This window comes from Tiliqua scincoides, chromosome 12 (genome assembly GCF_035046505.1).
Source record: "Tiliqua scincoides isolate rTilSci1 chromosome 12, rTilSci1.hap2, whole genome shotgun sequence".
Lineage (NCBI taxonomy): Eukaryota > Metazoa > Chordata > Lepidosauria > Squamata > Scincidae > Tiliqua > Tiliqua scincoides.
In genome coordinates, this window is record NC_089832.1 from 3,699,714 (window position 1) to 3,723,813 (window position 24,100).

Here is a 24,100-nt window from a genome sequence, read left to right on the forward strand (position 1 = left end):
CTTCTGACCCTCCGGAGATTTGTTGGAACCCACACTGGCCCGACGCAACTGCTCTCAGCATGAGGGCAACTGTTTGACCTCTCACGTGAGCTGTGGGATGAGGGCTCCCTCCACTGCTTGCTGTTTCATGTCTGTGATGCAGCAGCGGCAGCAAAGGAAAGGCCAACCTTGCTTTGTACAAGGCCTTTTATAGCTATCACAAGACCTTCATTCATTCATTCAAGTTCATCTTTAATATATCCATTTATGTAAACTTATGTAAATGTATTCAAATTTTACATGTAAATTAATTCTTTTTCCCCCTGGCCCCTGACACAGTGTCAAAGAGCTGATGTGGCCCTCCTGCCAAAAACTTTGGACACCCCTGGTCTACAGGATTGTTGGAACAGTGTCAAAAGGTGATACACATTTTACTACAATTACCAAGCGCTATACAAACGTTAAGGGCTATTAATTAATTAATTATTCAATTTTTAAATTTAATTAATTAATTTCATTCAATTAATATTTAATCATTTAATTTATAAAAGTAATTAATAAATTAAAATAAACCCACGCTTTGCAGGGGATAAACCCCACTGGAAGCTCAATAGAACGCTTAGGCGCTCGCACTGTGTACAACAGCGCGTTACAAAATTTTGCAAACTATCCCCAACTTTGCCAAGCCGCTTTTCGCACATGCACAGAAAGTGAAGGGCGCCTACGGCTGCCCTCACCCAAGATGGCTTCCAGTGCCTCACACTTGGGGCAGGTCACGTGGGCGGGCGCTCGCCTACGCCTCTGCCCGGCGATGAAGTTAAAGGGAAGTGTACGCATGCGCAGGGCAGGGCTTTCCTGGTTCTGCGGATGGATGTAGGACGACCAAGGCAGTTATGGCTGGGAAGTTGCTGGGGCTGTGCCTGCTGCTGGGTGGCTCGCAGCTGCTCGGAGGCTCCTTCCTACGGCGCCTCTTGGCTCCCAACGAAGCCCCTGTCAGCTTCTGCGAGGAGGAGAGACCAGGCTGCAAGGTGGGTGCTGGGGGGAGGGGACCCCCATCGCTTCCCTCCAGAGTGGGGGTCACCTTGTGTAAACTCGCCCCTCCAAAAAAGCCCTTTAAGAGTGAGTTAGAACAGACCAAAGAAAATGCTTCTTTAATTAATCTGTGGGACTCCTTGCCACATGATGTAGTGATGGCATCTGAAGACTTAGGAGCCTTTAAAAGGGGGATTGGATGGATGTGTAAAGTCCATCACTTCCCTACAGAGTGGGGGGCACCTTGTGTAAATTCCCCCCCCCCAAAAAAAATACCTTTAAGAGTGAGTTAGATCAGACCTAAAAAAATACTTCTTTAATTAAGCTGTGGAACCCCTTGCCGCATGATGTGGTGATAGCATCTGAAGACCTAGTTGCCTTTAAAAGGGGATTGGACAGATTTCTAGAGGACAGGTCCATCACAGGTTGCAAACCATGATGGGTATGTGTAACTGCCTGGTTTTAGAAGCAGAACCTCTTGGTTTCAGAATGCCAGATGCAGGGGAGGGCACCAGGATGTCTCTTGTCTTGTTTGCCCCCCCCCCCAAGGCATCTGGTGGACCACTGTGAAATACAGCAAGCTGGACTAGATGGGCCTTTGGCCTGATCCAGTTTGACTCTTCTTACGAGTGCAAGACCCCATTTCTGAGGGCTAGAGGAGAGAGTGGGCTGCTTCCTGTAGATCTTCTAATCTCCCTAACTAAGAGCCCCATTTGCTTATCCTGAGGTTGGTAGGAGTGTTGTATCATCCCTCTCTTAAGAAAAGCATCCTTTCTGGAGTCTGAGCTCAGTCTGAGGGGGAGATGGAGGTAATTCCCTCCCACCTTAAGCAGGAAAATGGTTTCCATGCATGCTTGGTTTAAGCAGAGATTACCTCATTATCTGGCTTCCTTGGGTGGAGCCCCTCATTCCCCCCCCTCCCCCCCAACTATCTTATTTTCTCTTCCAAGGAGTTAAATGGAATGAAGGAAGAGAAGACTCTCTCTCTCTCTGTCTCTCTACAGATGCCTGGTTCCCTTCCAGGAAGCCCCATTTTTATGCCTATTTCTAGGCACCAGACTGGTTTTCTCCTATCAGAATATGAGCCCCATGCACAAATCACACACTCTACCTACTTGAGGAACCAGACTTCCTGTGTTGTGTGAGAAAGAAGAAGCTGTCCTCCACCCATTTGACCACCTCACTGTGTTCTGCAATTACTGGCAGTCGAATTGCAAATGGGTATTCCTGAGCTCTGCTTGAAGAGGCTGCCAGAAACTGAAGCTTGTGCAAGTCAATAAAATACTTTCCTGTTCAGCCACTACCCTTCTGTTTGCCCCTGGGGCTCCTATCTATCTATAACAGGAGTCTCCAGACTTTTTGGGCAGAGGACCACATCAAATATCTCGCATGGTGTTGAGGTCCGGAAAAAAAATTTAAATATAGAATTTAAATAAATAAATTAGAGATGGAACTTAGATGAGTGAATAAATCAATGAATGGGCTCATTCATTCAACTTGTCCGGCCCTAAGAACACCCTCTAGACCCAAACAGAGCACAGCTCCGGACACGTTCAGTTGAGTGTCATGTAAACGTTACTGAGCCATTGGGGAACAGTGATCATGCTGCCATCCGTTTTGACATGCACGTTGGGGGAAGAATACCAGGCAAATCTCTAACAAAAACCCTTGACGGGCAGACTTCCCCCAAATGAGGAAGCTGGTTAGAAGGAGGTTGAAAGGGAGGGTAAAAAGAGTCCAATCTCTCCAGAGTGCATGGAGGCTGCTTAAAACAACAGTAATAGAGGCCCAGCAGAGGTGTATACTGCAAAGAAAGAAGGGTTCCACTAAATCCAGGAGAGTGCCCACATGCCTAACCAGCCAAGTTAGAGAGGCTGTGAAGGGCAAGGAAGCTTCCTTCCGTAAATGGAAGTCTTGCCCTAATGAGGAGAATAAAAAGGAACATAAACTGTGGCAAAAGAAATGTAAGAAGGTGATAGGGGAGGCCAAGCGAGACTATGAGGAACGCATGGCCAGCAACATTAAGGGGAATAATAAAAGCTTCTTCAAATATGTTAGAAGCAGGAAACCCGCCAGAGAAGCGGTTGGCCCTCTGGATGGTGAGGGAGGGAAAGGGGAGATAAAAGGAGACTTAGAGATGGCAGAGAAATTAAATGAGTTCTTTGCATCTGTCTTCACGGCAGAAGACCTCGGGCAGATACCGCTGCCCGAACGGCCCCTCCTGACTGAGGAGTTAAGTCAGATAGAGGTTAAAAGAGAAGATGTTTCAGACCTCATTGATAAATTAAAGATCAATAAGTCACCGGGCCCTGATGGCATCCACCCAAGAGTTAATAAGGAATTGAAGAATGAAGTTGCAGATCTCTTGACTAAGGTATGCAACTTGTCCCTCAAAACAGCCACGGTGCCAGAAGATTGGAGGATAGTAAATGTCACGCCTATTTTTAAAAAGGGAAAAAGGGGGGACCCGGGAAACTATAGGCCGGTCAGCCTAACATCCATACCGGGTAAGATGGTGGAATGCCTCATCAAAGATAGGATCTCAAAACACATAGATGAACAGGCCTTGATGAGGGAGAGTCAGCATGGCTTCTGTAAGGGTAGGTCTTGCCTCACGAACCTTATAGAATTCTTTGAAAAGGTCAACAGGCATGTGGATTTGGGAGAACCCTTGGACATTATATATCTGGACTTTCAGAAGGCGTTTGACACAGTCCCTCACCAAAGGCTACTGAAAAAACTCCACAGTCAGGGAATTAGAGGACAGGTCCTCTCGTGGATTGAGAACTGGTTGGAGGCCAGGAAGCAGAGAGTGGGTGTCAATGGGCAATTTTCACAATGGAGAGAGGTGAAAAGCGGTGTGCCCCAAGGATCTGGCCTGGGACCGGTGCTTTTCAACCTCTTCATAAATGACCTGGAGACAGGGTTGAGCAGTGAAGTGGCTAAGTTTGCAGACGACACCAAACTTTTCCGAGGGGTGAAGACCAGAAGTGATTGTGAGGAGCTCCAGAAGGATCTCTCCAGACTGGCAGAATGGGCAGCAAAATGGCAGATGCGCTTCAATGTCAGTAAATGTAAAGTCATGCACATTGGGGCAAAAAATCAAAACTTTAGATATAGGCTGATGGGTTCTGAGCTGTCTGTGACAGATCAGGAGAGAGATCTTGGGGTGGTGGTGGACAGGTCGATGAAAGTGTCGACCCAATGTGCGGCGGCAGTGAAGAAGGCCAATTCTATGCTTGGGATCATTAGGAAGGGTATTGAGAACAAAACAGCTAGTATTATAATGCCGTTGTACAAATCTAAGGTAAGGCCACACCTGGAGTATTGTGTCCAGTTCTGGTCGCCGCATCTCAAAAAAGACATAGTGGAAATGGAAAAGGTGCAAAAGAGAGCGACTAAGATGATTACGGGGCTGGGGCACCTTCCTTATGAGGAAAGGCTACGGCGTTTGGGCCTCTTCAGCCTAGAAAAGAGACGCCTGAGGGGGGACATGATTGAGACATACAAAATTATGCAGGGGATGGACAGAGTGGATAGGGAGATGCTCTTTACACTCTCACATAATACCAGAACCAGGGAACATCCACTAAAATTGAGTGTTGGGCGGGTTAGGACAGACAAAAGAAAATATTTCTTTACTCAGCGTGTGGTCGGTCTGTGGAACTCCTTGCCACAGGATGTGGTGCTGGCGTCTAGCCTAGATGCCTTTAAAAGGGGATTGGACAAGTTTCTGGAGGAAAAATCCATTATGGGTTACAAGCCATGATGTGTATGCGCAACCTCCTGATTTTAGAAATGGGTTATGTCAGAATGCCAGATGCAAGGGAGGGCACCAGGATGAGGTCTCTTGTTATCTGATGTGCTCCCTGGGGCATTTGGTGGGCCGCCGTGAGATACAGGAAGCTGGACTAGATGGGCCTTAGGCCTGATCCAGTGCGGCTGTTCTTATGTTCCTATGTTCTTATGAGTGGTCTAGAGGCTTCAGGGGACAAAAGGCTGGCTGTGGGTGGGATAGAAGCTCATTGTGGGCCGCATCGGGCCCACGGGCCGGGGTTTGGAGACCTCTGATCTATAAGATGCAAATGCTAGTGAGTGAATTGCTTGGGAATGGTTTATGAGAATGAATAAAAGTACAGAACCCCTTTTTGCACTGTATTCTGTCTAAATTGCTTAACAGAAGTTTCCATTCTTTTAGTCGCTTATCGAGCTGTTTGTGAACAGATTGGACTCAGTTGAATCAGTTTTGCCTTATGAGTATGATGCGTGAGTATATCCCAATGCCCTTAAGCAAATGGTTACCATGCGTGTGTGTGTGTGTGTGTGTGTGTGTGTGTGTGTGTGTGTGTGTGTGTGTGTGAGTGAGTGTGTGAGAGAGAGCGAGAGCAAGCATTTATTCTTTTAACCAAAGAGACTTTCAGTTTGTGCTGCCTGAAAGCTGCTGACTGAGACATGGGACTTATGTTGTATGCATTGAAAAGACAAGGAGCAGAACTGGCTTTGGTTAACTCAAGCACAACCCTGAAACATGGTTTGCTGTGATGCTGAAGCAAACAAATGGTGGTTTGCGAGTGTTCCCCCCCAACCAGCATCTGAAACCATGGTTTGAAGGCGGCATTTTGGGGATTCTCCCGGAGGGCAGGAGAAGAGGGAAACTGCACAAATCATGGTTTCGGTTACATTTGTGCCAGCCCAGCATCAGTCACATAATTCAGCATCTGAGAATATTTAGGAGCTGACTATAAGTGACACTCTTGTTGTTAAAGCAGAGGGGAAAAAATCCAACTTATTTTGTTGCTTTGTTGATAGATTTGACTTTTGTCAAGATGCAACGGAAAAAAGACCCTCCGAAAACTTTGGGCAAGTCTTGTTTGGAGAGAGAATAGCCTCGTCGCCTTACAAGGTTACTGTCTTCTTTCAGCCCTGTTTGGGCAACTCTGGTTTTGTGTGATGAAACCTTACTAGTGGATGTGGTTAGTTACCTGCTCTGTCGCCACTCTGCAAAGCCTCTTAACAAATGTGAAATGTGCACTGGAGCTTGTTCATGTGGAGGCTAGTTCAGTGAAATCGAGCACTAAACTTTGTTTAGAGACTGTGTCCTTTTGCAAGCAGGCCTGTTGGAATGCTGGTCGGGTCCTGTGTAACTGACAGTGCAGCAGTGGTAGCCTTGCTCTGTCCAGTAAATAGCTCTGTCCTCTAAATGGTATTTAGAGATAATAGGCAGCAGTTTTGTTTTCTGTGATGGTGAAAAATACAGTTAATGTGTGGTTGGAATGAGGAATTCAGGAGAAGTGCCAGGAGCAAAGAGATCTATTATCATCATTGAAGAACTGTGAGTTTTCCAAGGGTACCTGCTTAGATGCTTGGAAACACAATACTGGGCTAGACTGTGCTGACTGCCAAGATGCTTCTTATTTTCTTATATTGGTGTAGAACAGTGAATGTGGTTCTCTGTTTACTTGTCTAAAGGCCAAATCCTATCCAATTTTCCAGCACTGATGCAGCCACAGTGCAGCCCCAAGGTAGGGTAACAAACATTCCCTTGCCTTGAGAAGGTCTTCATGAATGTTCCCCCACCACAGGCTGAAGGGCACCCCTACTTGACACAGCTGAATCAGGACAAGAAAGTGGGAAAGGATTGAGTCCTTAGTGAATTTTCATGGAACCGACAAGTTTATTAAATTCAACTGTTTAATGGCAGGTTTTAGGAACCAGCAGATTTTAGATACTGGCAGACTTTAAAGTGTAGAGGGGCATCTACAATGCTCCCAAATTGTAGAATTCCCTGCCTTACACTGGACAGATGTCTCCCTCCCTGCTAGTATTTTGCTGGTATTTGAGTCCCAGAAAGAGAGAAAGGCAGAGTAGGAATTTTTTAAATAATATGGTTTTTTAAATGGCACGTGACACAAGTATGATTTTTCTTTTAATGAATGTGAAGTCTGTGTAACAAGATGGCACATTTTTACAAGTCTGTATGTATACCAGTTTATATTTAAGAAACCAGAGATTTGCCAGCAGGCCTGTGTGAAATCTTATGACCCCAAGAAACCAGAAGACAAAACTAAGCTGGACTTCTTGAAGAAGGGAATGCAGTTGAATTATCAGCACCACTGGTGAGTGACCTGTGTTCTCTAGAATCGCGGATCTGTGGAGAGAAGCATTAACATGAACTGTGCAGCCTTATTCTAGAGGAAGGAAACAAGAAAGAAGTTGTCTCCTAATTGTCAGCTAATTAATGTGCAGTCTTCATTCACACCCTTTGAAGAATGCTTGCCAATAAGCTGAAAACTGCAGAGCCCTAGGATTATCTGTTTAAATGTCTTCTTTTACAGGATTATTGACAATATGCCGGTGACTTGGTGTTACGATACTGAAGATAACCAGAGGTACTGCAATCCAGGATTTCCCATGGGATGCTTTATTGCTTCGGATGGCCGTGTTAAGGATGCTTGTGTCATCAGTGTAAGTTGCCCATCTCTCTCCTTTTGCCAGTTAAGATTCTAGGTTCAGATCTTCGGGATCTTGAACCGTCAAGAAGATGTTTGAGATGTAATGCTAAACCGTGGTTATGTCATATTTCCACTTTGTGAGTGACTGGAAACCCTGGTTTGAAGCTAGCTTGCAGTGCACAATTTTTGCATACTATTGGTTTGGATGCCATGTCAAACCGTAATTCACAGACTGGGGTATTGCTCCGCACTCTGAGGGCACTGTCTGGGATAGCAAGCAGGGATCCTTGGATGAAGCAGAGGGGATCTGCACCAATCATGGTTTGCCTGTATATCTGGTTTGGAGTCTCAACTTTGGGCAGGAGGTCTGGTCTAGAGGGTTGAGCCTCCATCTGCCTGAAGATAACATCTGAAGGTTGCCAGTTTGAGGCTACCGGCACCATGAATGGCGAGACCTTGAAGCAGCTGACAAGCTGAGCCGAGTTATTCCACCTACTGTTTGGAAGGAGCTGCTTGTCAGCCTGTGTGGGAGGAGGCCAGAAAGTGATAACAGACCGCAAATGTTCCATCTGAAATGTTGTGTGGTTCTTGAAAGGTAGAACCTCTCTTTAATTGTAAAAATCCCTATGGGGATTTAAACAGCCTGCCTATGTAAACCGCCTTGGATTAAAGTCTGGAGAATCTGACGACCAAGAAAGGCGGTATATATATAAATCGTTTTTAAAGATCCAGAGGACTTGGCTGCAAGTTTACCAGGGCAGTTGGCTTTATTGCTGTTTTATTGCTGCTTGTCTTTGGAGCAGCTGTTTGAATTGTCGCCAGTCTGTTGGTACTGAGGAAAGGAAGTGTTTGTGTGACCCAGAGTGAGGGCTGTTTGTCATCTTGGGAGAGGCCAGATACATGGACTGTGAATAACTTGTTCTGTGGAAGATGCATTGAAGTCATGAAATGAGAAGTGCCTCCTGTTTTGTTTCCTGTCCAAGAAAAGCAGGTGTCTTTCAAGGCTGTTTTCACCCACTTTTAAGACTCCCTCAAGTGTCATATGGCATCATTGAAATAACAAGAGTTGGACGGTAGCCCCAGCCCTGTAGTCCAACTCAGTGCTCTAAATATCGAACTACCTATGCAGCAGTATAATCCTCTCTTCCCCCCACTTTCTCTACATCCCATGCATAATCTTATTTTCTGAGTTTCTAGTCTGGGACCCAAGATCTGAAGAGCTTTGGGTGAATGTTTTTGGGCAGCAGTTCACCATGCCACATGAGTGCCACTTCTGAAACAGAAGGTGTGAAATCATGGTGCACGTGAAAGAACTTGGGCAGGGGCTGCTATTCAAGAAAAGAATACATTTGAAAAGTCCCCCTGGATGCGTCCAGGCTATTGCCTGTAGCAGACACCTGTTGCAAAAAACTTTTAAGACTTTTTACTCTTAATATATTTCAGTCTGATTTCAACAAGAAAAATACTTTCTACCTCTTCAACCACGTTGACATCAAAATCTAGTTCCACAGCGGAATAGACGAGAGCTGGCCCGGAGCCCGACTGGTGTCGATGAGGTTGGAACCCAAAAGGTAATGTTGTTGCTCAACAACGAACAGAAACTGTGTTCTGCTTTAGCTCTGTTTGGTGCTCTAGAAGTTGGTAAAGAGGCAATAGATCTGACTGGCAGTGGGTCTGAGGCTCAGTCCTTGCCAGTTCTCCTGTTAAGGAGGAATCTCTGGCCGCAGTGCCAAGACTTGAGCATGTATCAGCATACCAGCAGATACAGGGAAGATTTTCTAGCCCAGTAGTTCCCAGCCTTTACGAGCCTGTGGACTGAGCCTGAGGCAAAAATTGGAATTGTCGTGGAACACATGCAACCCCTCTACCCTGCACACAAAAAATACAGTTACCTAGTTAGAGAAGGTTTATTAGAGATGTATTCAGTTTTTTGTTTATAGAGACGATTTTGTGGCCAACTGTGGGCAATCTGTTCTCCGCTCTCTCTGGTGGTCCATGGAGGAGGCCTTCCTCTGGAAATGCTGGAAGTGCCAGCTGTGGCAATGGGCATTTTCCACCCTCTGGTGGTCCTTGGGGAAGTGTCTCCTGAGTGAGCAGTCCCCCATGGACTACCAGAAAGGTAGCCTGCCCTCGGCTCGTCCGTACCAGAAAACAGACCACCCACAGCCACAGCTGACACTTCATCCCTCTTTGGTGATCTGTGGGGGAGCACTCATGTGGCAAGATGCTGGATATTTCCCTGGTCAAATACTGTGCCCACTCCTTGTGCTCTTGTGTGTTTGTGCTCACTGGCAGGATACATGTCTTTCATGTTCAGAAAAGACTGAACCACGTTATCCTCATGTTACAAAAGAGGGATGTTTGGGTTAGGACAGAGTCTGAGTGTATCGGCAGGGAATGACTTGCTGCCACCACCACTGCCACAGCAATCATTTCTCCCTCCGTTAGGTGGCCCTGAAGCACTTTGTAAGAAATACTGATTGTACTTCAGTGGCAGAGGATGCATGAAAAGGAAGACTCTTAGCCTCTCTGCCCTTTTTCTTGTAATTGAGCTTAGCCTGAACTTGGTTTATGACGGTTTCAGTGCCCTCAAGCCAGGTGGCAGCAAAACCTGACCACATGGTGGAAGGCTGTTTGCATTGGAAATCCGGTTAGAAAGCTCTCCGTGCTCTGCACCGGGCTACTGGCAGGGCTCGCAAACAATAGTTTCTTATTGTAATTGTAATAACGATAATGACAAATAGTTTGGAGAAGAGTTGAGATCAGAGTGAGCTTATGGAGCAAGGTCCTGAACAGAAGGGAAGCACTGGCAGCTCTGAAGTGTGGTTTGCTTGTTGTACGTCTGCAGGCTCAAGACCAATTTTGACAATGAAACTGTGCAATTCTTGTTTTAAAATTGAAAATGGTCTTTGCACCTTCCTCCGTATGCAATATGGGGGATGGGGAGAGGGAACCATATCTTTATCTTTATCATGTATACTACTAATAAGAGTTCTCTGTTGGAACTTGCTATATAAATATATGTAGTAATGATAGTATATGAAATCTCTGCAGTTACAAACATACAGATGCAAACAAGTTAGAATGTGCTGGTCCGCCTATGGAGATCCCTGCTGAGTTCAACAGCAAGGTGGATGTGATCTACACTTACTCTGTGCAATTTGAAGTAAGTATTAAAGAGGGGTGTATATGCGTGTGAGTTTCTTAAAATGTTCAGATGCTAGGGTTTGAGGGCTGCTGGATGTGTAGCATAGATACTTCTACCGTGTGCAGAGTGGCCTGCGTCTGAGTGAAATTCCAGTAAGCCATTCAAACCGTTCCTGCTTCCCAAAATAAACATTACGTTTTTTTTGTTTCTTAAATCTGGTTTCGGTTATGCCTTGTGTTTTGATGCAGTGTTAACCCATGACACAGGTTTGGGGTGTTTCTCCTGTGAATGGTTGCAGCCACGAACAAGTCTGCATAACTAGCAGGAATTGGTTTTTGATAGTTTCATTGTATTTCCCTTCTAGAAATAAAAAAATGGAGGTTTGTTACATCATATATAAATAGGTACCCATTTAAGAAGTGAATGACAGCAGCTTAGAAAAATAGCAGAAAATAAAACCATTTGGAGCCACATAATTTAAAAGTCTTTTGGAACAGGAAGGTCTTCACTGAAAAGTTTAAACCACAAGCTGTCATGATCATCAGAACACCGGAGAGCCTTGAGGTGTCTCTAGGGAGCAAGAAAGGCTTTTTTTTTATTACGAAGAATGAACCAACCTTTCTATGTTGGCAACTGAGCTTGCATTAAGCACATTTTATTTAGCTGCTGATCCTAGTTTGAAAAAAAAAAACTCGGCCATCTCTGAATGAGAGTTTAGTGTTGGCACTGGATGGTTGATTGACGGCCTTTGGAGATCAGTGCTGATTCAACATGACACAGCATGGGCAACTGTGGCGAATCTGGTTGCTTGCTTTCCTCCCAAATCTCAATGACTGTGTTGAGATTAGCCCCAAAGTGTGTCAATTAATGTGGGCTTTTTTTTGATGCAGGGCACCTGTTTGGAGAGGAAGCGAGCTGAGGTCATTAGGTTTTGTTGGCCTAAGTATCCAAACGGCCATTGTAGGCCAAAAACTTTCCCTTTTTCTCCAAAATTAAATTTGACTTGAACCTGTGACCTTGCAGTGCAGGCACCTGTCTCTTATTACAGTTCCCTGGAGCCATTCAGCCCTCTTAACTTGACAACACTCGAATGGACTGCCTGTCAACATTTTGGGGTGCTTAAAATCCTGGTGGAACTTCAGTGTGGGGCATTAGTGTAATTCAAAAAGCACAAGATATACTGTACCTTTGGGGAATATCTGCTATTGGAAAGAAGTACAACAGTTGCTCTGAACTAACAGCTGTGATATGCACACCACGCTTTGTGTTCAAAGGTGCTCTTACAGCCACCTATGAGCTTGGAATTTCTCTTGGTTCTCCAATATAGGAGAGAACAGGGTAACCTCTGAGTGCATGTGTGGATTGGAGCCTCACATAGCTTTTGGGTCATGAAAGATGGTTTTTGTGTACCTGATTTATACCAAACACGGTTGTGTTATCACTTGGTGACCAAAGTGATAAACAGGGTTCTCACTGAAATTGTTGGTGCTCATTCTGGCGTGTGGTGCATGTGACAAGGGAACCCTGTTTAGTCAATAAATTTATATCAACAAAAATTCTGAAAGATGATCTCCATCTTCCCTGTAAAACAGAAATAGGGTTGGGTAGTTGCCTCTCAATTGATCCACATCTTTTGGGGTTAATGAAAATGCTGGTTAAGTATTTGTCAACAGTCAGTTCTTCTTAAAGCAATAACCTTTGTAGAACAACAGAAAAGATATTTTGCTCACTAACAAGTTTGGCACTTTTTCAGATATACAAAATCAAGTTAGTAGAATTTACTTTTGAATAAGGGTAACAAATTATTAACTTCTTAACCATAAGTGTGAACAATTCATTGTTCTTCTCTTTGGCTTTTATCATGGAACACTAAAGCTTATCAGCATTGATTTGTTTCTTAATCAAATTAAAATAGATATAAATCTATAGCAGCTATTTGGAACAGCTTGAACATTTTGGTCCTTTCTCTTTCTAAAACAGAACTGAATGTAAAATTGTCTGTGTACAGTACAAACAACTCAGCTAATTGGTCAACAACATGAAATATATTGCCAGAGCTACAGAGGTGATAAGTTGGCAGTTTTTGACCAGTTGATGTAGTGGTGTGCCAATTATTGACGTATCGGAGCCTGCCGAAGTGGAATCAAGAATGGCCTTCAGAGACTGTATTACGCACGCACCTACTTAAGTAGTGTGCCAGGCACAGAAGCCTGCAGCCATGACTGACCAACATAGCTCACGAAAATCAAAAATTTTATGGGGGGAGATGAAGCATACTGATCGAGTTGCAGATTGGGTGTTCACCAGTTTCTGCATCACCTCTGCCATGATGTCACTGACTCTGGGCAAGCCACTCCCTCCTCAGCCTTCCCATCTGCAATATGGGAATAATGCCTTTACTTGCTTTAAAAGGTGGTAAGGACGATTTCAGGGCAATGCACTTGAAGCTCTTGGGAAGCACTATACAAACGACTGAAAGTTGGGGTTTCTGAGAAGTGGCATCTATGGCTCAGAGTCTCCTTTTTTCCCCATGCAGGAGGACAAGGGCACTAAGTGGGCATCAAGGTGGGACTACATCCTGGAATCCGTGCCGCACACCAGCATTCAGTGGTTCAGGTAAGAGGCCTTTGGAAAGAAAAGGTTTGCAGCAAAACTTGAATAACTTTGTCTCACTCATTGTATTTTGTATTGTGATTTTAAAAGATGACTGCTTGCGTTTGGCTGACAGAGCTCCTATGTCTTCATTTGTGGTGCAAGACTTCTCGGCACTAGGCTCTCTTGGGAGCTGCTAGGAGTATTGTATTTTGGGCAAAGAATGCCCCTTCCACTTGTGAAGTAATCTTCATATTTGATTTTCTGTTTCTATTTCAAGAAATGTGGTGCGGGGGGAGAAGGGCGCATGGCAGGTGGGTTTAGGTGCACACTGCTGCTGTGAAAAAGGCAGTGTCTGCTGCTGTGGCATTCTTGTCTTGTTTGTCTCTTTGCCCTGGCTGGAGGCACTCATGTGGGACCTGTGACTATGTTGACCCAGGTTTCCAGAGTAAATTTTTGGACTTATTCATGGGTGTATATATAATATATATCAAATTGGAAACCAGTTGCATCTTTGGAGCTCCCTGTGTGATTAATAGCTTATGAAATGGTTGATTTGGAGTGTCAGATCCTGGTTTTGCCATGATGTCTTCCACTCTACCACCATCTAAGAAGCCTCCCAATCAACATCTTGAAATTGTGGTTCAAAGCTAGCTTGCAAGCTACCATTTGCCAGCCAACTGAAAAATTGGAATTTGGAATACTGCTCTGTCCTTGGAGGCTACAGCTGGATGATCTTGGGGTAGATTGGGGAAGAGGAAGCCTCATAACCATGCAACAAAAATCATGGTTTGAAGTCTAAACTACTGTGTGAGCACACACAGCTACTGTGTGGTTTTTGGTGGTTATGTTGGATAGCACCAAGTCTTGGAGATGATGGTTTGTGTAACCTTTCCTGAAAAGCTGTACTGTATTGGGATGCTGGGATTAGAAATGGCTTGTCTTAAAATCTTCATTTCTCCTTCTCTGTAGTTTAATACTTTCACTTGCAATAGTTCTCTTCTTATCTGGCATGGTGGCCATGATCCTCTTAAGAACTCTGCATAAAGACATTACAAGATACAACCAGACTGACTCCTTGGTACGTAAGACGGTGCTCCTTTAAGGGATCAAAGCCATACAAATTCATGGGATGCTGTGAGACCTGAGAGGGAGGAATTTTGAGTAAGCCTGTGAATGCTAGACTGTAGCCACCAAAGGGCAATCTGTGTCTTTTGCAAAACTGGAGGGCAAAGATGGGAGCTTTGCTTTCCAACTTTCGTCTTCAGCATCTGCTGAGATGCTGCTGGTCTGAGAGGAAGCAGATGTGTGTGCTGCCACCTTCTGCAGCAACCACTTGTGTCTTCTTGGGAGGCCTGCCTTTTGTTTGGAGAGCCATTTACGGAAAGGACAGACAATTACTTTGTGGAAGTTCCCTTTTCTCCTTGTCTGGTTACTGCCTAGAAAACTGCAGCTGAACTCCATTTTGCAAACAGCTCCTGTGGCTGCCTTAGTGAAGAGCGTTTAGAACTTTAAACAAATAGACTATATTGACTTAACTAATGAAACAAAAGTCTGCAAAATGCAAACTTTATCAGCTGTACTCTGGAGGCTTACAAAACTCCTGCTTCCTCCTGGTGAGGAATGCCTTACTTAATATGAAACAAGTGAAGAGGTTATGTGACTTTTGATTTAATTTCTCATCCCCCCTCCCTGGCAGTAATCAAGCTTTCTAGGCAGAGATGTTGGTTGGTATGACAAGAACTTAACTGCCAAGTTCTTAAGGAAAATGATTTTGCTGCTCTAGTCCTCTTTGAGCGGGGAAATGGAATTGACTTTTCACAGAAAGAAATGTGCTGACCAATTGTGCTCTTTTATATCAGCTTATAATTGTCTGCACACTCACCTAGGATTAAGCCCCAATGAGTACAGTGGGACTTACTTCTGAGTAAACATGCATAAGACTTCACTGTATGGATTTTTGTAATCAGTGATTCTCATCTGTGAAATTGATTAACTACTGTGGCTCTAGTTTGGTGCCTTCTTTCTTTTTGCTGTACTCTGTCCTATAGGATGGAATCTGGGCCTTGGTTTGTGATATGGGATATTTTGTTTCCGCTAATGCCGCATTCGAAACTGGTTTGTATGGTACTGGGAAACAAAGGCAGATAAATATGTGTAAATTAAACACAATCTTTTGTTCATCAATTAACTTTGCAGTACTCCTATTATGTTAATGTTTGTTTCTCCTGCTCAAGATAAGCATTTCTTAATAAATCTGCATCCTCCACCCCCAACCAGCAGTCCATGAGGAAGATGTAAAGTCAATGAATAATGAACCTAATGTAATTAGTCCCCTTCAGAAACAAACACTGAAAGATAATCAGGATAGGAAAACGAATTTCACATCTGGTTTTTACTAATTCATTGTTGCATGAGGTACTGTGTCTAATATAGCTATGGTTGCAGGAGGACACGCAGAAGAAATGTGGATGGATGCTGGTCCATGGGGATGTGTTCAGGCCTCCCAAGAAGGGCATGTTGCTGTCTGTGTTTCTGGGCCAAGGGACACAGATTTTCATAATGATGTTCATTACCCTGTGTAAGTAGCACCGGTGGGACTAAAAGTGTGTGTGTTTAATGTGGTGCACACCCTATACTGAGCTGGGATGGATCCATGGGCTGACTGAGCATAAGGCAGATCCATGCATTTGCAAATGGCTGTTCTGAGGTTGTGGGAGAAAGGAACATGTGTTGGAGCTGGCATGACATCCTGTTGGTGAATGTTCTTTCTTGCAGTGTTTGCCTGCCTTGGATTCCTCTCTCCAGCCAACAGAGGGGCTTTGATGATTTGTGTGGTTGTGGTCTGGGTCCTGCTGGGGGCTCCTGCAGGCTACGTATCTGCTTGGATGTACAAGAGTAGGTATTGTACTCTTACAAATGTATTGCGCAGCATCCTTTTGGGTTACATGGAAGCTCAATTCAGACTCAATAAGCAAGGCAAATTCAGAGTGGTTCATGATGGTTCAATCATTGAAATGATCAACACTGTCTTCCATCATTATGAATAAATATGCTAGGTTTATTAAGACTTGTTTTTCCTTATTTTTCAGCATTTGGGGGTGAAAAGTGGAAGACGAATGTATTGCTGACGGCTGTGCTGTGCCCTGGGTTAGTATGTGTTTGCTCTTCACCACTGACAAAGGGCAGTATTTTTTGCTTTGTGATCTTGAAAACCAGGAAGTGTGCCATAGTTAACTGTCAGGTAACCTTGTCCAGTTGTGCACGCTCAAGTCTTGTTACTGTCTATGCACTTGCATTTGTCAGCTGGGTTGCCAAGTTGTATATAACTCCATTTACTGTTTCTCTTTCTGTTCATTTATTTTTTAAAATTAAGGAGCCTCCCCAATTCACAGTCTGGTCTTTGAGAAATCTGATTACATAGGGCACAGGAGGGTGGGTACTTAGCCTGCCTTATGCCAGGAGAAATTGGACAGGAGAGGCATAAGAACATCACCATGCTATGCTGTTTGCATGGCTGCTGTTGGTCTTGGATGACTGTGCAGGAGAACTTCCTGTTCTGTGCCTCGTATGACTTTTTCAGTTCAGCTGTGAAGGGAGCCTACTTTATTCTCCGGACAAGTTGTAGTGGAAAGGGAAATTGCTTCCATCTTTTGTACATATGATGCAGGTTGCAGGCAGGAATGTGCTTCCTCCAGAAGCTAAATATATGGCCCCAGCACCCAGGAAGTGATGTCATGTGATGTCACTTCTGGCTTCTCCCCAGAGGAGGGTGCTTGCTGCAGGGGCTTCGTGGCCATGTTCCTTCTCCTATGAAGGCTCCCCTTGGGGTGCAAAGCAGTCGGTTCCGGGTTCAGCTTGGAGGAGGGGCACTTGATGCAGCTGCTTTGTGGCCACATTCCTTCTCCTGTGGAGGGGAGGCTCCATAGGATAAGGAATGGGGGACATGAAGCCGCTGTAGCTTTTTCCGCAACTAGAGTGGAGCCTAGGGGCAGACGTGCATGCCCTCTTAGTGTAGTGCCCCTCATTCTCCACCCAAGTTGTGCCTCTGGCTTCCTCTTCCTGGTCTACATACAGCCATACCGTTGACTTCCATCATTTTGCTCTTTCAGCCATTTTTCAATTATAACCATATTTCAAATTTTGTCCACATGCTTTTCTCTTTTGTCCTATTTCATCCCATGACGTTCATCAATGTTATGTATGTTTTTTTATTTCTGTTTAGGCTTTGCACATATTCACATCTGTTGCATAGTTGCGTTTTTCACCGTCCAAAATAAATTTGCAAGCTAAATCAGGCTCCGCTATGACATTTGTCCATTTGTGACTTACAGCCATGCTCTGGTCCCTAACCAAGTGCAACGTATTGCTGTACTACCATTGTAGAAGGCTGAATGGCAAAATATCATGCTGCTAGCTTTAAATTTCATTTCATAGAAGGAGGTGATGATTGGCGGGAGTGAGGAGGGGTGGAGGGGAGAGCCCAAAATAAGAACAGATGTCTTGATTATGCTATGCTAGTTCAGCAAATTTGCATAATGCCATAAACAGCCTGAGGCAATTATGTTCTCTGGATTGATTTTGAGAATTTGTAGACAGGCAGGCTTCCCCCCCCCCAACTCTCCCCCCCCACTCCCTTTGCCAGAGCAAGAAGAGATTTGCTTTGCTGTCTGGAACAGGGCTTTAAAATGTTTCTTTCAAAATGTGCCTGTGTACATGACTATTATAAGTTTACAGGATTGTGCATGATGTTCAGTGGCATTTGTGCCTTTCCCAGTTAAGTGACATCTGAGTCGTTCTGATGTATCTGCACTGCTTTAATACTGAGGTGAAGAGGGAGAAATCCAAGGGCATATGCTGTAGAATAATCCAGCATTGAAGCCACTCTTAGAGATTCCGATAACAAGCACAACCGTTTCTGTCCTATCCTACAGCTTGTCTCATAATGTGCAAAATCCTTCATAGTTGGTTGTACATGGGCACTTAGCTGCAGTTAAACTGATCTGCGAGAGCTGTTTGTGGAGGTGAAATGCAGTCTTCATGAATCTGGGACATTGTGAACATCAAAGCAGAGTAAGATTCTTTCCTTAGAAGAATCGTAGAACTTAGCGGAACTTTTTAGGGTACCCTGTTTTGGCATGTGGATGATATTTTTGCAACAGCAGGCTGTAAATGATTTCTGTAATGAGATGCATATCCTTGCATTTGTTATAGCTATAGTTTGCTGGCAGCATGTTGATTCTTGCACGACTTCCATGCAGAAAAGAAGCATGAGCATGTTGGTTGGAACAGTTCTGTGAGCAATAGGCATGTTGGAGAAACACAGAAAGGAGAGAGAGAGAGAAGCATCTGAATGTTAACCCAGTAGAGAAGATTAATAGTGCTCTTATGTCTTAATACTTCTCCCTCTGGGTTCTGACAAAATCCCCATGCAAAAGCCAAGTGGTGACCCCATACCTGACCTGGACTATTCTTAGGGTTGTTTTCTTTTGTCCTCCCAGAATCGTCTTTGCTGACTTCCTCATTATGAACCTTATCTGGTGGATGAATGGATCATCAGCCACCATTCCCTCTGGAACGCTGGTTACCATCCTGGCCATGTGGTTTGGAATATCTGTCCCATTAACCTTCCTTGGTGCATACTTTGGATTCAAGAAGGTAAGCTAGAAATGCAGGTGCACCCTAAATTTATGGGAGGCAAGGAAGACAAGGGCATACAATAGGGCTTTTCAAACTGGGGTGTCGTGATGCCCCAGCCTGCGAGCCCTGGCCCCTGCCCCCTTAAGGGGCAGGGGCAGCCTGGAGGCAGGGAGGAGGCAGCGGCACGATCCCCAGGATTGTGCTGCTCAGGGGGGCTGCAGGGGCTTGGGTACACATACCCAAGCCCCTGCAGCCTCCCGGGGGTGCGGGGAGCCCGGCACGACCTGCAGCAGGGCTCTCCGCAGCAGTGAAAGTAGATGCGGAGCGATCGCTCAGCCCCCCTGAGTGGCGCAATCCTGGGGATCGTGCTGCTGCCTTCCCCTGCTGCCTCCCCCCTCCCGCCCACGCAAAAACTTAGTGGCTCTCAAACTTTCCCAGAGAGTTTGAGAACCACTGGCATACAGGAATCTCAAATTTGAAAGAAAAGTGCCAATCCCAGGCTTTAAAAGTATACAGAATCAGTTCTTGTTATCTGCTAGGGTTAGGTTCCTGGAAAACCTAGTCGGTACCAAATTAGCAGATACTGAATCATTGAATCTATGGGAAAAATTGGGTTAGGTTCTCAATTCACCATAAACTCTGAACTTTATGAACCTGAATCTTGACCTCTGGGGCTGGGTGGTAGTAGAAATGTTGAAAAGAATGCAGGACTCCTCCGTCTTCACCTGACTCGCAAACTGTGGCCTTGTGCCTCCGTTGCTGTTCTGGATCCCAATGTTTTGAGTTCAGGGAAACTTTAGTCCAACCTCCAAATCCAGTTGGGCTAGGGAGCTGGCAGAAGCAAAGAATGATTATAGAATGTTGTTCCTGCATTGAAATAATATACATTGAAACATTTTGCAGCTCCCTCCCCTGCCCCAGTTCTTTCCATGCTGCTTTGTTGATTGCTTTGGGTATTTCTCATCTTAATGGTGTTGCTTTCTCTTCATAGCCCATTGAGCACCCGGTGCACACAAACCAGATTTCTCATCCAATCCCTGAGCTGTCCTTCTTCAAGAGACCTCTGCTTGGTATCATATTGGGGGGCATCTTGCCCTTTGGCTGCATCTTCGTCCAGCTTTTTTTCATTCTGAACAGCATTTGGTGAGTGTTTGTGCCATTGGTGCATCTGAGGTGCTTGAGACCATCCTGTACCAACAGACTATGCATCTGTCCCCCCATGTCATGGCCAAAAGCTCTAGCAAACCACAGTGGTGTCTATCCTGCTGCAGTTCTTCACCACTGATTGTTCTGGCCATCCCTCCTTCCTGTTAGACGCTGCTGAAAATTACGGAGAGGATCAAGTTGTTTTTTTCCGACCTTTCCCTTGCCAAAGCAAATGCCCAAGGCAGCTTACAAAGCTTCATAGTAGAGTACAATTAATTTTTTGCAATAATTGTTCTACTGGGAGCTTGGAGAGCTTCAAGATGGAATCCTTTACAAAGTGGTTGTCACATCTGACATCTGGGCCTGCCTTCTGAGTATCCAGCAGGAGCAGTTTCAGGTTGGCCAAGCTATAAATAGCAACTCCTCCTGACTCTGTATCTCTCGACAACATTATCAGCTTTCAGTCTCCCATCCAAAATTCAAGCAGGACCACTCCTGCTTAGCATTCTTTGGGCAGACTTCCATTCAACCACCAGACCACACCTGCTATGTTTTTTTTTTTTTTTTGTCTTGGGAGGAAGGTGAGGGGGGAATAATGTGGGTTAAGTGTTTTATTTCCCCCATTCCAGGTCCCACCAAATATACACCATGTTTGGCTTCCTGTTCTTGACCTTCATCCTTTTCTTGATCACGTGTTCAGAAATAACAATACTGCTGTGCTATTTTCATCTGTGTGCAGAGGTAAATGGATGTTTTCCTTTCATTGTCAAGCCTGGTATGTTGATGGACGGGGTTCAGCTGCCAGCTGGTGGCTTCAGGAGGGCTGAGCCACATCTGCCACTTGCTGGTCCTCTGGTACCGAGTTGCACTGGAAGGACCTGCGATGTGGTGGCTGCCAGCTGTGCGGAAACCCATTCTGTGTACAGCAAAGCAGGCAGTGCTATGCTTGGAGGGGCAACACATTTCTTTCTGTAGCAATCAGCAGCTTGGTTATGGCCAGCTGTGTATGAGGGTGTGTGGAAAACACGTCTGTATGGTGGCAGAAGGGGGAAGAGGCAGAGGTTTTTCCACTTGCTGTTGCCAGTGTAACAGACTGGTGCAGTTTCAGCGCCAAATTGGCCTTACTTGCGGACCATTGAGATGCGACTGCATCTGGGTACCAGCTGGAATGTAGCAAAACCCATAATTGCCCCTGGTCGTGTTTGCCATCTTTCTATTTTAGCTTCCAATATGGGGCTGAATTGTGTGTGGATGTGTCTTGCAATCTAAGAGAGACTAGCAGAATAAACTGTAATATGTCAGGTTACATAATGCATAGCTTGCAGAATGTTTGGCCATTCTTCCTGTAGAATTTGAGCTTTCCCACCCATGTTGCTGCTTCTTGGTTCTGTTTCCTCTGTGGAATCCTTGGCTGGCTCCCAGCCCACTTTTCTCACATCTGTAGTAGACTGACTGGGCGTTTGTGTTCAGTGCGCACAAGGGGCTGTGTGACTTGTGAGGGATCTGTTCTATTGAAGGAAGTTTGCCTGAAACCTGCTGAAATAAGGCCCCTCCCTGCAGCAGGAAATGGTAACCTCAAACTATTTTACAACTACTAAAGAGAAGTTCAGACTACAGGTGCACAGCACTGCAGTTTAAATTAGGCCTTCAAATAAACCTGCAATGCAGTTGTTCGTAGTTAAGAAGAGGCTTGTTTGGTCTTGTTCCTTTTGTTTGTTTGAGAGGTAAAAACAGTGGTTGTTGATTTGCTTCCAGGACTATCACTGGTGGTGGAGATCGTTCTTGACCAGCAGCTTTACAGCTGTTTACTTCTTCATCTACGCAGTTCATTATTTCTTATCCAAGCTTCAGTTCACAGGAACCGCCAGCACCATTTTATATTTTGGCCACACCATAATCATGGTCTTGATTTTCTTCCTTTTCACAGGTGAGTTCAGTTCCCAGGTACTTGTCAGTTCTGAGCTAGATGAATCAATAGTTGAAGGTGGCTTCTGGTGTTGTAATATAACCCTGGGAGCAAATGCCTGTTCCCAGGCTGATTCTTTCAGTCAGGAATGTAACTTCTGCTTCACCCAAGCCTGTGCGCTTGCTCTGTTTCCTTGTCTTCTGAACTGCAATATGGGGCATCTTGGTATGTGCTCTCATAGTTCTGTGTCTGATAGGAACCTGGAGTGGCTATGGCTTACAAACCAGGGTTAAAGCAGGATGTGGGTCTGAGATTCAACCCTGGTTTCATATTCGGATTTCATTGTAATTTGTAAACTACAGTAGAGCAGCAGCCTTGTGTTCCAGTGAGCCACAGGACTGTAGTTTTGATAAATTCCCCCAGTGTAGTGTGAGCGAAGGGAGCTAAGGGGCGGAGGAAATGTGTGACCTCAAGAAGATTAAAAGCCACTTTTTCTAGTCTGACTGGCCAAGACCTCTTTTCCCCTGCTGCTTGAGATTATTTGAATTGTAAGTGTTGGGGATTGAACCTGGGCCTTGATCATTGTGCACTACTTTTCTTCTGCTGTGTCCCCAGTTACCTCTCAGCAGGGCAGAATGCAGGGTTAGAAATTATGAACCACAGAGGTCGTTAAGACACACTTTCCTTGTCCATTAATTGCAGCAGTTTTTTATTTTCCAGATCATTAAATAGAGGTTATGAGTCTTCTTTTATTGGGGATTCATTTGTTGCAGAAAATGTCAGTTCTTGAATTAACCTGCCAGGAATCAAGTGTACAGTAGCAAACTGAAGTGTAAGCCATGCCAGTGGAAAGGGCAGTGCCCTTGTACCACCTCCTCCTGTAAAGACGCCAGGTTGAAATGTATGATAGTGCCACCTTCTGAACTTCAGATGTTCTTGTTTGTTGTAGGAACCATTGGATTCTTCGCCTGTTTCTGGTTTGTCTGTAAGGTTTATAGCATCATGAAAGTGGACTCTACTCCTGTCTTGTGTCTCCCGCACTTATCTGATCCTGTGTTAACACACCAGAAGCAAGGGGCAGAAGACCTTAACACAGCTGATGTCAGCATGTCAAAACAAAACTTGGAAGTCCAGGTGGAACCCTGAAAAGAATGATAGGGCACAAGAGACAAATGAGAGAACGTGCTCATGTGGTGATGGTGGTGGGGGGGGGGGAGGAATAGCACTGCTAGCAAAAAGTATCTTGGTATATTTAATTTTTTCCTATGCTGTATATGGATAATGATTTGGAGCAGACATGCACAAAGTGATGAACTGTTATATTGGAAGCCCCACAAAGGTTTTGCTTTGATTACTCTGTTACAAGCATGATGTGTATGTGCAACCTCCTTATTTTAGAAATGGGCTATGTCAGATGCAAGGGAGGGCACCAGAATGAGGTCTCTTGTTGTCTTGTGTGCTCCCTGGGGCATTTGGTGGGCCGCTTTGAGATATAGGAAGCTGGACTAGATGGGCCTATGGCCTGATCCAGTGGGGCTGTTACATTCTTAAGCTCCTGATGATTTTGTATTGGTTGCTTTGTCAATTTCATTTTTATTTAGTGTCTTTATTTGCTCTGCAATCACATGTGCCTTGCTGTCTCCCACAAATCAATAAAGCACTTTATATATTTGTTATAATTTGTGGCCTGGTCTTCTTGTTCACTTTTACCCACTGAGGTGTGAAAAGAATCTGACTTTCAGTTGACAAGGATGTCAAAATGCTTTGACTTGTCTCGGTGCTTTCCCTATACTGCTCACTCCTGCTGTTCCAGGACCTTGATCCGTACATTTGTGATTGCAGCAAATGAGCAGATGAACTTCCATGAAAGCATCAGATGCTTCCAGTGGTGGACCTGAACAAATGCATAAAGTGGGGCGTGTGATCTTGCTTCTTATAACCTGTGAATGTCAACTAGCTTTCCCCTGTGATACTGAGTACTGGGGGGCAGACCGTCACCTGGGTTCTTCTTAGCTTAATGAACCTTCATAGCCCAATGAAGTGACTCAAAGTCTGATCCTCTGTTCTTCAGTCAGCTGGGTAACAAGGAGATGCTCAAACAATAAACAGTAAAGGAATGATGGCTACTTCATCTGGATGACTCAGCAGCCCTTTTGGGATGCTGAGGCATCATAGGATCCTCTGAAGTAATTGAAGGGTCCAAAA

The 24,100-nt window shown here is 44.8% G+C and overlaps 1 pseudogene; it reads left to right on the forward strand.

Annotated features, from left to right (window-relative positions):
- Window positions 1-849: 849 nt before the first annotated feature.
- On the forward strand, window positions 850-23,574 carry LOC136663056 (transmembrane 9 superfamily member 2-like; annotated as a pseudogene).
- The last annotated feature ends 526 nt before the right edge of the window (window positions 23,575-24,100 follow it).